Source organism: Strix aluco, chromosome 2 (genome assembly GCF_031877795.1).
Source record: "Strix aluco isolate bStrAlu1 chromosome 2, bStrAlu1.hap1, whole genome shotgun sequence".
Lineage (NCBI taxonomy): Eukaryota > Metazoa > Chordata > Aves > Strigiformes > Strigidae > Strix > Strix aluco.
The window spans coordinates 73,877,969-73,892,473 of record NC_133932.1 but is presented as its reverse complement, the minus strand read 5'-3'; positions in this window follow the sequence as shown (position 1 = coordinate 73,892,473).

Sequence of the window (14,505 nt, the reverse complement as noted above, 5' to 3'; positions counted from 1 at the left end):
TCCATATTTGTTGTCACATCACATTAGATACCTCCAGCTGCACTTTCAGAACATCACATATTGTTTGATGCTGCATGAGGTATACTGACTATATCATTTCCTCTCAGCATGTTACATTTCATTAACCCAGGTCTGTCTGATCTTAAAAGACCTATGTAAGTCTTCTCTTACAATGCACTATGTGGTAGCAAATCCTGAACAAAAGTGAGGATGATGAGAGACGATCAAACTGGCTCTCTCAAATGTCACTAATGAACTGTTTCAACTATTAAGCTGACTAGGTCTCAGACCTCTTAGCAACCAGTTTCCTCTATTCCACTGAAACAGACCACTTACACAACCTCTAGGGTGGCAAAGTCCACCATCAAAACTAATCTGGATTAAAGATTTCCTTAGAACCTTCAGCAAAAAATGTCTTAAGACATTTCACATGTCACAGGTTAAAAATACACACATACAGATGGGACCTGTGCAACAGATGATGCTACCCATACCCAGACTTACTTCCCAGTAATGTCTTCACATGTCCACATAACGGGAAAAGCTGCAGGCTGTTTATGCACCTGTGATAATTATGCAGAAAGAATGGTATAAATGTCAGCTGAAAAGTTAAGGTATGTCCTAGCATCATGGAGCAATTGTAGCACAATGATACAAATTGTAGAACATCTTGGTTTATAAGTGAAAACACCTAAATGTAGATATGGCTAAGAAAAAGGATGTGAAATACAGAGCAGAAATCAATCACATCTGTTTTGACAGTTTTGCTCAAGGATCCAATGATTTTAGCCACTATTAGTTTTTAATGTTGAAAATTAGGACAAATAACAGGATCCCAAAATAAGGTTATATTTTGGCCCTATTTTAAAATATCTGAAAACAAGATACTGAACAAAATGAAGGTCAGATACAAAAAAAGCACCAAGACAACCAGAAGAGAACCAGCACAGAAGTCTAATGTTCAAGAGTTATCTAAATTATTAGGTGTCACCTATGATTTTCTTTAAGCATCTGCCTCTTTATATGGCTAGATTTAACACAATACTCTCTTTGAATTAGGCATTCAAATCAAAACTTCTACTCACAGGGGAGTTCCTTAGTTGTCGAGATGAGTGGCACTTTCTACCCTGTCAGGTGAATCTCATGCCCCTCTGATCCCAGCTGGACCTGGGCAATCCTGGGCTCTGATCCCCAAGACTCCCTATTCCACTGGCACATAGGCAAGATCATTCATTAGAGAGCCTGATATTTAGGTTCCTTTCACTTCTCTTCTAGTCTTCTTTCTTTGTCTGCTGAACTTCTTATTCTGTTATGCCTGATTAGAACAGTTTGTTAGGAACACTGACAACAGCACAAGCCTTGCAGAGCATTTAGTGCCGGAAGATACAACTTGGAATACTTAAAAGGCTGAGGATATATTAAATCTAGATCTGAGGATATATTAAACCTAGGTCTCCCATTTGCCGTTCAAGAGCTGTAAATATCAATAACTACATTTTAATTGAAAGAAGCAACTCCAGTTCACTCTCTAAATTAATATCTTTAGCTATGTACCTTCAGGTTTCAAGCCCCAGGGAAGAGAGGAATCTATCTGCAGCCTTGCCTCTGTTATCTCATTTCCAGAGAAGATGGAATTTCAGAAATACCCCAGGCTTAAGTTTTTCCCTTTACCTTGTTTCTGGGAGTGTCCTCACTCAGCAGATCATAAATGTCTTCTCAAGTATGCAACACTCTTCGGGTATTTGCAGGAGATTAGGCACCAAATCCTAGATTTTTGATTCCTTTTCGATACTCAAAGGTGTCTAATTTAGAGGCTCCCTTCACTTTATCACATATTGTACATCTGATGGATATATGTATCTAAAGATAGACTACATTGACAGATACAATATAGAAACAAGTAAATCCTGGTCTGTGTAAATAGCAATGGTATATCAACTATGTCCACAAAAAAGTGTAGTTTGGTAATTTAAATATTGAGCAATTTATTTACCAATGTAACATGAAGAGATCAGCTGCAGAAATAGATTATTCCTGTGCCCTTAACCTGTAAACAATCTTAAAATAAAAATCAACTGTTTCAGAAAGTGTGATACAGAGGAGACACAAATCCTGTAGAAATGCTTGAGAAAGCTATCCTATTTTCATTACATTCAGCCCATGAGTTGCCAGGTAATGGAGACCAACCAGATGCATCTATCACTTTGTGGTAGAGGTCTGAATGATGGTGACTCATGAGATCTGACAAAAGGCCATTACAAAAGAAAGCATTGATTGTAACTTTAGGAAAAAAAAAGTTTGAGCATAAGATCTATGTATGCGAAGACTCAAATGTATGGTTACTGCTAGTAAACTGTCCTGAATTTGACATAGTGAATGTATGACTGGATAGGTGTATAAATGTGAAGAAAACCACAAAGATTCTGATCCTAATTCAAGTGGTAAATACAGTCTTTAAAAATTCCCATCAATTTCATGGGGATTTAAAACCCTATGCGATTTTGAGGATCTATGTTGCAGCAAATACCTGTTTCTAACTTCTGCATTGTTCTATCCAATATTGATTTAACATCTAATTCAGCATATCCTTAGATCTGCTTCTACATTGTTGTCAATAGTAGTTATGTCCTGGCAGGAGTGTGTAGTAACAAAAAAGAAAAATCAACATTTCTCCCAAATACATGTCTCTACAACAAATATAAGGAGGTTAATTCTAGTTTGTCTTTGAAATTTAAGCAAGTTTCAGACCAGCTAGCTATGGAAATAAGATTCGTGGTCATTTTGTTTGCAGGCATGTCCATCTGCAAACCCTCCCTTTTCCCCAGTAACTTGTGAGTCTGTTGACTGATTTCCATGCTGATTGATACAAAAAAAATATCTCAAAGGTAAGATGCTACGTGTTTCGGGAAACAGGGAAGAAGGTAGAAGAGTTTATTAATGCTTTTCCTAAAAGAAGGGCTAAAACATGACCCTTCAAATATGGCTACATACCTGGCATCAACATGTGATTTGTAGATGTCTCATGAAAGGAACATGACATGACACAAAGTCATAAAGCATGAGAAATCCATGGGAAATCCACCAGTTGCAGGGTGTTCTAATTGAAAATTTAAGATCTACTACAAGGCAAACTTCACATCTGAATTTAATTTTGAAAGTAAAAATGTAATTGAACATAGTAGTTCTGCTTCAAAATAGGTCTCCCATCAAGTGAATTCTGTTACTCCTCTGAAAAAATTGAACTGGTGTTTTCTTTCTAATTATTTTGATAGTGAAGTAGAAACTCTACTATGTCTCTTGTGCAGCTAATGTTAAAATAATGCCATACACGTACTGAAAATGCAGGCTTCAGACACATCTGGCAATGTATCTACCACCACTTACTCTCCTGTCTTTTAACATTTATGTGGGATGAGTACACTGACAATTTTGGAGCAAAGTTATCATAAAGACTGCATTCAAGTAAAGAAAGGTGGCTGTACAAGCAATCATATTTCAGCCAGAATATTTTGTTTCTCCTACAACATTTGTTGTTTATTGACATGCTAGGAGTCAAATATCCACTGAAGTAAGCTATTATTTGCACTAACATAGAAATAACTACTACAACAGCTAATGCCTTCTAAGTACGTACAGCAAATAGGAGTGAATGAGTACATTGATAACTACAGACAGCTTTGCCTGTAGGATCAAGATTTCTACAGTAAAAAAATGGGCAACCCACTTGCCATGCACACACAGTCATCCTATCAGCTCAGTTTGCCCATAGCTTCTGGACACACACTTTCAAAAGCTTCAGTGTTACAGCATGATGACAACAGCAATGAAAGCCCTACTGAAAATCACGGAGTTTGCTTGGGTAATGCAGAAGGCCCAATAATAGATAAAGTTTTTAATTTTCTAGAGAGGAACATCCAGAAGCAGTCAGCCCTCCATCCCGGGAAGTGTTGACTAAAAATCCTACCCTGGGATTCCTCCATTTCTGAATACTGGCATACGAGATTATGTCTCCAAGAAACAGCATTTCCTCTGCATGTAATTTACTCAGACTGGGAAGACTTTTTTATTAGTTTGCCTTTTTTTTTTTTTCCTCGGGATAAATACTTGTCAGAGCATAGCAACACAAAAAATAAGAGTTTTCATCATGTAAATTCACCTTTTTACTCTGTGTATTTGAATTGGTCCTTCAGGTCTAGTAACACATTTGAGAAGAAATGATGGGGTAAAACAAAAAAATCAAAAAAGGTGAAGCTGTAACTGTGTAAAACTGTGCATCTTCTGTAATTATTTACCCCTATGTAATAGTGACATAAACAACCTGTTCCTTGGGAATTTCTGTCCATTCATATGATGAGAACATTTTTCACTCAGTATGCCAAAACTTTTACCAGAAAAAGCTGTACAAGGCTAAAGACTGAAAGAATCAGATAACCTTTGCAATTCTGTCACAAACTTAATGGATAATCCTAAGAAGTAGTTTATTTTTTCTCCTTTACCCATCTATGAAATATGAATATAATTGTTTTTATAAATGCTAGCTAGCATGGCTGAACATTTGTTTGCTCATATATGAGTGTTTTGTTGATTAAGGATACCAATTAAACTCGGACACCAGAGTGAAAAGAGTAGGCATATTTTACTGGTGATAACCAAATAAGGTAACAGTGTAATACAGAAAACATGCAGTAAGAAAAAAGCAGAATAGTGCACTTAAAGCAACAAACAGGAAAATACAGGGTAATGCATCAAATCATTACTACAAGAGAGAGAGAGAATAGTGATTAAGAAAAATACATCACCACTTGCATATATTACGATCATCATCCAGATCCGCAGACACTGGGGAGCCCCGGTTACAGCGAGGATTTGGAGAGCCTGTCCTGGCAAGTGGGAAATCCTACGTGGTGCGTCCACCCATAGGTGAGGCATCCAAAGTCACTGTGAGCGGGTCCAGCCTTATATACCCAAAAATCAGCAAGCCAGAATAGCTGGCACCTTTGTTTTGAGCGGAAAATTTCTGGTTTCATTCTCCTGTTGGATTCCACCCAAAGCTTGGCCAGGGCTTGGAGGTGGGAGATCAAGGGAGTTTCTAACAAGGCCAAATATTTGGGTTTTCAGCCTTGAACAAGGCTGCGAAAGGAAAGTTGAATATATTCTCTCCTCACTACTGATTATATTTTGTCTTTCACTAGCGAGTTTACATATTTTATTAATGACTACATGCTAAGTTAGCAGCTTCAGCTTGGGGCCTGTTGTTCAGGCTGCAGTATTTCAATGCTTTAGCACTTTTTACATCAACATAAGTGGGTTGTTATAACTTAGTACAATACCTACTAGCACAATGGTTATCAGTTATAAAATATACAGGATTCATCTATAGGTCAACTCTGGCTTGGGCCTGTTGTCCAAGCCTTAGCAGTTCAATGAGCTGTGCTTTAATCTTTGGATAGAAAGAACAGAGTAAAAGTTATAATATCATTACTGCATAATAGCAGGAAAATTGCTAGATTATGTGTAAAACCTGATACTTCAAGATCTATGACTACATAGAAAATTCATGCCTGAATTGCCATGTCCAAGTCAGAAACTTCATTTACTATTCTGTTTCCTATTCTTTTCCAATCCCTTAGACTTCTGACTCATCTTGCTTTATTTTTAGTACATTTCTTTTTTCTTTTTTTCCCTCCCTCACTCTTTTTTTTTTTAATTAAGAGGCCTGTTTATGACCCCAGAACTTGGGCCAGGCAGCTCACTGATGTACAAAGGTACAGCTGGAAAGGAGAATCAGGGACCGAAGTGCATTGAGGTCATTACCCACATTCTGATAGAGGCAGAGTGCTGACTCACAGTAAGTGTATGGGAGAAACTGGATAGCAGCAAGTCTTTTAACCACAGGCCGCCTTCTGATCTCCTTCTGAGAGTTAGGTTAGCCAAAACAGTTCTGTAGCCTCCAGGTCTCTGTTACGTTTAGTCAAACATAAATACGGATTTTCTGTGATTAAAATTTGGGTAGACTATTAACAGAAGCAGATGTGCAATTTGTGCAGCAGTACTGTGAGTTTGCTTCAGAAGTTCATGGGCTGTGCATGCCCAGTGAACAACTGCAACAATCATGTTATATCTGACCATACAGTTGATTCGTGTGTGTATTAATGAAAGGATGGGCTATGAAATCACATGCAAACAATATGTTACAATTTGGCTCAGAAGTGTACATGTAAGTACACTATTAAAAAATATGGGTGATAATCTTTGTGTAAGTACACATACATAAGGTTCCTGCTTTAAAATGTGTAGGATAAGTAATCAGACAGTATTTTTCTGGATGATTGTTGCATTCTGGATTGATATTACATCATCACTGCTCCCACTCAATAACAAGAGTTGGTGGTGTTTACATGAACTTTTTATAAAATACTTACCATAGGTCATTTGCTATACATAGCACTACCTATGACAATTTAAAAATTTGAATGCTATGAAAGTAACCAAAACACAAAAAGTATGTCTAAGTAGGTCATAAAAATCTTGTCATTTCTTGAACATACAATGATAAGTTTAATGAAAAACACTTTGAAAGAATGGTGCATCAATTCTCTCCACTTACCTTGCAATGATAGAATGATTCCCAGGGTATATATAATAGAATACCTACTCTAATCAAAATAATCCATTTAATCTATCTCTCTGTCCCAAAGCAACATCAATTACTAATTCTACATTATTCAAACCAGAGTTTTCGCTGAATTATTCTTTAAAAAAAATGTTCTTTGAAGGAAATTCCATGATCCCTACTAAGCAGTACATTCTACTGCTTAGAAAACATTTGTTACTGTCTAGCTGGACATCTGTTAGTCTACACATAAATAATCTATTTGTTTATGTTAAGTCAGAACACAACTTTTTGGCAATTTTAACCCATTTTTGTATCTTATTCCTGGTGGAAAACAACTTATTTCATTTCAGCATATAAAAAGTTTCTACAAACTTTGCAGGAAGTTAGAATATGAGAGGTTTTGCCTATGGTTCAGTGGTTGCCCCAAGTGAATCTCTTGCTCTGTGGTCCCCAGCAGTATCCATCCTGTCTCTAACCCTCCTGTCCTCCATATTCCACCGATTTCCAAGTATGCAGGGTTCCACACATTGATGCTGAGACTTTGGCTCCTATATGAGTCGTTTACAGGAGCCATAGCTTTTCTGCGGCTTAGCTCTGAGCCCAGTGTCTACCACAACTACTCTTCTGCTCCCCCTCACTGTGGCTCTGCATATTGCCACAGTTTTCTCAATTAAAGACTGAAAAGCTCCCGTGTGTGTTTTTCCTTTCTGTTAAAAAACAGATTAATCCTGCTTTTCCCTACTGAGCTTTTTTATTAGTTCACAGCTTTCCCGCAATGAGGTGCATAAAACCAAATCAGACACTTCAGCTGAGATCCAATACAGGAGAGGAAAAAAAAAAAATTATTTCATGTGTCCTAAAGAGATGAGAGATGGTGGTACATCCCAGGTTACAGTACATATTTTTGTGACAGCTTGACAGTTTTTGACTGTCATTCAGTACAGGACCCACTAAAACCCTCCTTCTGCTGAGCTGCAATCTCTTCTGTCATTGCTCACGGCATAAGAGCAGCATCATTAACCACACCACAGAAGACAACCAGCAATCCTATGGAAGATATGCTGTTAGTATGAAGTCACATCCCGCAGTCACTTTTTCCATGATGCCCACAAGTAGTATTAAGTATAAATTGGAAAATATTTACATAAAATTATTCTTTTTTTCTGAATGTCTTTGTAGTCTTTTATTTTAACTTTTGAAAACAACCCCTCTGAGATTTTTTGCACTCCAGAAGACAGCACTGACTCAAGTTAACATGTAAATGAAATTTTGCAGTTTGTACTAAATCTAGAAACATAAGCACTTTGAAGACACAAAAGAGTATCTTTGGAAGGCTAAATCTATGATCACTGATACTTATACATGTACTGTTTTCCATTTATAAGACACTATGCAAATGCCAAGCTATAGACAGAGCTTCCAGAATTCCTAATTACACCAAAGACAACTGCAAGGTTCATTATTTCCAAAGGTATCTCAAAAGGATAAAGAAAATAACCAAAAAAATATTGCACCATGTTGATTAGCCTACATCTACTTCTTAAAAAGTATTTTTACAATTTAAAATAAAGTTTATAAAGATTGGTTTTTTAGCATACCTTAGCTTTTGTCTGTTGTATCCATGTTACGTTTCAGTTTCTCTGTTATTATAACAGGTTTTCAGTAATCCTGTACAATAGACAACAGAAAAGTTCAGAAGACAACACAAAGCCCTAGAGTTACTTCACAGTGAAGATAACATTTACCTAGAAGTCAGATTAAATACTTCTGAGATCTAACAGGCAACCTAATGGTGTAGCAAACATTGGTGACACAATAAATAAGTAAGAAAAGGAAGGATAGCTGATAGAAGTGAGGTCAGAAATGAACAGAAAAAAGGGAAATGTGTACATATACACTAAAAAATTAAGTATGACAATAGCTTTGAAATAATTGAATAACTTATGCATCCTCCATTCTTTCACTAGAGATATTTTTTAGTATTTATGGAAAGCTAAACTCCTAGTATTAACTTATGTAATAATGTATAGCTTTACAGTTTAAAGAATTATTTCACTTATTAGAATGATTAAACTAAAATAAAAATTAAATATCTTTTAAAAATTAAAGTATATATACTGTACTGATTCTGATCACTATTTTCTATTTTGTTTAAAATTTAGCTCAAATATTATAGTGAAAGTTGCCTTATTAAAAACACAGGGGAAAAATATGATCTCGTGTTTATTAGAAAAAATTGCAAGTGACGACTTTCATTTTGAATACACTATATTTAAAATAATCTGCTTTTTGTCTGATTTTTAGTCTTGAAATAGACCTACCATGCTTATTTATATCAGCATGTTGAGATTCTGCTCAGAGTTTTATTGACCTGGCAATGAATTTGCCTGATGTTATAAACCATTAGTTTATTATCTTTTTTGACAAGAGAGTACAATATGCCCAGGAATTCTTAGTGAGAAAAAGGTATTATTTAATGCAATTATATCGCACCTATTTCAGTGACATTTCTGTGGCTTGAGCAAGGTTTCTATGAGAGTTTTGCAAATATTCAAAATTCTGATCTTCTCCTGATACTAGAAGAAACAAAATAATGTAGACATTTTCTTCACATCTGTCTAAATGGAAATCCATCAAAACCAACCCCTTTCATGTGTATTGAAATATATTTGATATCATCACCATTCTTGATTCTTCGCTCTAAACAACAGCATAGACCTCATCTATGCTGTAATCTCTACCAGTTTTTAACATTTTTTCTGTGTGGCATCTTTCTTCAAACAGGGTCTTTTAATGTGATCTGCCAAATTCATTGAAAGTGGACCATGGCTACTATGAAGAGAGATTGTAATTTGTGGAAGTAGTCACTATTCTGTACTACAGAAGTAAGATGCAGGCAGATAGGGAAAGCAACTGCAGCTACAAATTAAAGGGATTTGAGCTTCTGTGGCAAATTCTTAGTGTGTGCTAGAGCTGACTTGTGCCAATGGAGAGATAAGAAAACCATTGAGAGAGTCTATCACATGGCAGGAGATACAAAGAAGATCCTTACACAAATTCTGGACAGATAGTGGCCAGGAAGTTGTCAGCTGTAATTTTGTGACCTGTTCTGAAGGGATCCTGATTTCTGCCTGCATTTCTTCTTTCCCAGCAGCAGATAGGTGGAAGCATATCTATTATCTCTGCCAGATTCTGTTCCCTGGCCTTCTCAGTGAACACTGCAATGAGGATTCACCTCTTTCTTTCCAGCATTGTCTACCCTTGTGTCAATAAATTATCCTTATCTGTTAGACATCCTGTCGTCCCCTTTCCTGACCTTTTGTTCTCTATTTACTTGAAACATTTCTTATCATTTATCTTAACCTCTGGTGCAATCTTCCTGTCATTTTCTGTCTTTGCTTCCCTTTCCTTTATTTCACAGTGGTTTAACTTCATTTTGTAATATTTCCAGTACTTTATAGTTTTTGGTTTAGAGCTTTTGAATGACTCTCTTGTATTGAGAACTTATTGTAGCTCTATACTGACCTTTCTAGCCTCTTCATTTTCTTCTTTTTTAAAGCCAAGAGAGAAAAAAAAATAATTTATAACTACACAGCTAACACTCTATTTAACATTCTATTTACAGATAGCAGTCAATCTGTAGAAGCATAAATGTTGCTTGAACCACCTTTCTTTTCTTTTCTCTTTTTTTTTTATTCTTACAGCTTTTCTTCATTCCAGAACTCAAGGAAAGTTGATGGTTGTTACATCTGAAATTTGCTGATGATCATAAATATATGATCCTTCCTAAGTTACAAACCATCAGTGCAGTGTCAGACCACAATAGGAGACATTTCCCAGAATTTCAGGGATGGTCCTGAAGTTCATCATCTCTTCACTCTTTTTGCTTCTTTCTCTGGATCATCTCCACTATACTCTGTCCACTGATTACACTCTTACTAAGGTATTCTAATATTAACATGCTTTCTCCAATTGGCTACACTCAAAATATCTTTGATCTTTAACAATGGGAAATAAATTTATTTATTTGATGTGAAGTTTGAAGAAGGGATTTTTTTCCCTTATATCTACTTTGGTGTCAGAAACAAGAATTCCAAGGTATAGGTGATTCTCACTAGTATAAGACTGCAAACATTTTCACTCAGTTTGTTTTGGAATGCCTTGTAGAATTTACAGTTTTGGGAGCCTTATTTTCTTGGTTTCTTCTGTTTCCTAATCCTCTTGAATATCTGTGTTTGCTTCTTTTTACTTAAAAGTTAATATCTTAATTTAAGTTAAAAACTTAATCATTTCCAGTGTCAAATAGGCAAATCAGTTCCTTCAAAAAAATAGTCTTATTTTCAGAAACCGTTTAAGTGTTTTGGGTTTTTTTGTTACAAAACGTGAACGTTTTGTTACAAAGATGTGAACATGACATAAATGAAGACACTGTGTTGTAGCCCAAGCTACCACGCAGCCTCTTTAAAGGCCTGTCATTGCTCAGTACATAGGGCTAGCACCTCAGCACTGGTAATAGCCCATCATAATTCAGAGAAGTACATAAACACTGCACATGACACAAACTGAGCTGGCATTTCACATCTCCTATAACACAGTCTGAAGCACCCTTTTTCATGTTTCCCTACAATGTCTATAGATATTATTATGAAATATCTGAAACAGAAGAAAAACTACCCCCTCAAAATCTGCATTATTAGTTCTATTCTTCAGAACACAACTTCCCTCTTCTTAATTTTTTTTTCCCTCTGTATTCTGTCAAAAGCTTTAAAGCTGTCCTGTCATTTTAACAGTGTTTTTCACTCGTCCTTGTTCAGAAGATTGCATATATATCTATCTGAGGTCTGTAAATGCCCTAATTTAATGTTCTGTACTGTTTCAAACTCTTTCTGCAATTAAGTTTTTGCATCTCTGCATTGTTTTGAAAGTTGCAAATTTTCTGGATTTCATAGTACATGGGTTTGCATCTTGCTTCTACTATATTTGCAATGCATATGCTTAACATTTTGGCTTCCTTCTATATTACATTATCAAGTTTTTTCCCCATGTGATGGCTTTTGTTCTTTGCTCCTTCATGGCCATTGCACAGATTGCTATAAGGAACTGCACCTGCTGAATTCCCAAAATGTTTTGAGCTTTTGTTCACCAACCAGATCCATATTCTGACTTTGCTTTGGGGTATGTAAATGCATCTGAAATGTGAAATCTCTCCTTCATATGACCTATCGTAAAAGCTGGAGTCATTATTTCAGCTCTCAGTGACCAGTCTGAACTCTTCAGTTGCTACCTTTTTGCCTGAATACCATGTCCCCCAACCACACTCCCAAAACCCACCAAATTTTTAAGCATTGCTTCATTAAATCTTGCCAAAGGCATGAGACTAGGTGCTTCCCCAGCAATTCTAAGCACACTGAGATAGAGAGGCTCTACACAGAGAAGAAAAAAGAATTCCTAAGAAAGAATTTGAAATAAACTTTCTGATGAAATTTCCTTTTGTTTGGAGTGATTTCTTCTTCCTTCTGGTTGGGTTTCAAGGTACATCTCTAATCTTAATTGTTAAGAAAACCCTACCTTTTCCTGTCATGTTCACATATCCTACTTTTTTAGTTCTTTCCTTGTTCTTCATTTATCACACACCTACTGTTTCATTGCTAATAAGTGTCCACTCTTTTCATTTCTTCCTACTAACTTCAGATAAGAAGGTTTTATGTTTGTTCTGTCATTTCAATCCATAATTCTACCTTGTGAATAGGCAGTCAGTAGAATTCATTTATTAGCTATTGACTCTAGACTGATAGATACTTGGTTCAGTCCTACTCAGCCACCATGAATCTCTAAACAGGAATTCAGTAATCTGAAAATATTTGTTGTTACAGTTTTGAAATAGTGACCAGAAGCTGAGTGGAGAGATTTCCCAGATAATAACAAAAAACTGGGGAATGTTCAAAACTGATGGGTGTACACTAGTTTCCTTTCCCAATTATTGCATACAGACACACTAATAGAAGGAAGTCCTTCATATCCTGAAGCATGTGTTAATATTTTGAAACAAGAAAAGCAGCAGCATCCAATTATACTGCGTTTCAGGGATCATTTGTCCTGTGTTCTGAAACTTGCAATTTCATACTAAAAGATGGCATTTCATTTCCTTGATATCGGAGTGTTAGGTATTGATTCTCTAATTAAATGGTCCCCTTCTAATAAAAAATTAGTGTTTGTGAATTGTTAAAGTTAGCTATAGAAATTTACCCTGTAAAATTATAGAGAAATTAACAATTGCATAGTACACGCTTTGCCTCATGTCAGTGGTTTACAGAAAACTATCTGAAAAAGTAATTACAGTAAATTATCATATTTTGAAAGGGTCAGCTGACCATTGAAGAGAAAGTTGTGTTCACAGCACAGTACTTACTTTTACTACTGTCCTGATCCAATGTCGGGGGAGGTTTCGATACGATCCCAAGAGTGAGATTAAGACACAAAGGAGGTCAAATGCCGTATACCCAAACCAGATTTTTTGTTATTAAAGAAGTGAAGAGGGGTAGTGTGGTAGTTTAGCCCCTGCCGGGGTCTGAGACCACGCGGCCGCTGCCCCTCCCCCACAAAGGGAGTGAAGTACAAAGCCCCGAGACTGAGATAAGGACAGGTTTAATACAACAGAGCAACAGCAACACAACAAACACCAACAATAAGAATAACAGTGATAACAATGAACAGAGCAAAGTATATACCGATACAGCAAAGAGAGAACCGGCTGCACCAACCCACGCGATCACCGATTCTTCCCGCGCTTGCGCCAGGATGTGACGTCAGCATGATAGATGAATAACCCGGCTAGAGCTTCCTCCCACTGCTGGGGAAACTTAACCCTATCCTGGCTAAACCAGGACAGGTAGCGATAGGACAGAATGGAAGGAAAAGGCGGAAATAAAGCAAGGATGCAGGATAGGCCTGCAAGAATAGTCACCACCATGGATCCAGCGACGTCCCGTTTGTCCTCAGTCTTCAGTTCTCTGGTGGTGCGTGCACACGAATCAAGCTTCAATGGTAGATGCACAATGAGAAAATTTTCTGCTGCCTTTTTAAGTTCATCGTATCCACTGATTAACATACCTGCTCACCTTTAGGTTTTTTTTTTTTTCTGGTCCAACAGGTTTTGTTGCATCTGGCTTCAGGGCAGGAACCTTTGCCTCTTGTCAGTTCATTATCAATGCATGCATGGGGTCTGGCCTACACAATAGAGCCACAAATGGCTACAGGATGGGGCAACTCAGCACACCTCTGCCCCTTTGAGGCTTGTCTAAAGAGTCCGGACAATGCAACCAAAAAGAAGTGGGGGAGTGCATCCTTCAATACACTCCCGCTTCTCTGGGCGACATTCCCTAGACCAATTCACAGGCCACAGCAGCTTCTCCTGGAGGTTTGCACAGACACAAGCAAGCTTTGAGACAGTCATAGGACATTTCAGTCTCGCACAACTACCTCCCTTAAGACTTACTCTCGTAATTCATTTTTTAAAATCCACTTTCATTAAAGTTCTAGTTCTTTATACTTAGTTTTATGATACGTGTATATTTTAAACTACCTTTAAGTCCATTGTTTCCTGTCTTATTGTCTCATTACAGTCAATGCCAGTTTTGTCTTTTGGATTTTAATAAAATAATGATACCAATTTTGCTGCAAGGAAAATGAAAGAAAGTGATGGAATAAAGAAAGAACATTTGATTGCTTTGCTTAGAAGAATCACTGAATTGTCATTTTAGGCACTACTTTGGAAGAAATAAAAGCATTGACTGATAATTCTAGGTACTTACATACAAATTCTGAACATCTATTTTTAGGAGAGTATGCTAGAAGGTTCTATGTAGCTGGCAAGGCAAGATGAAATAGCC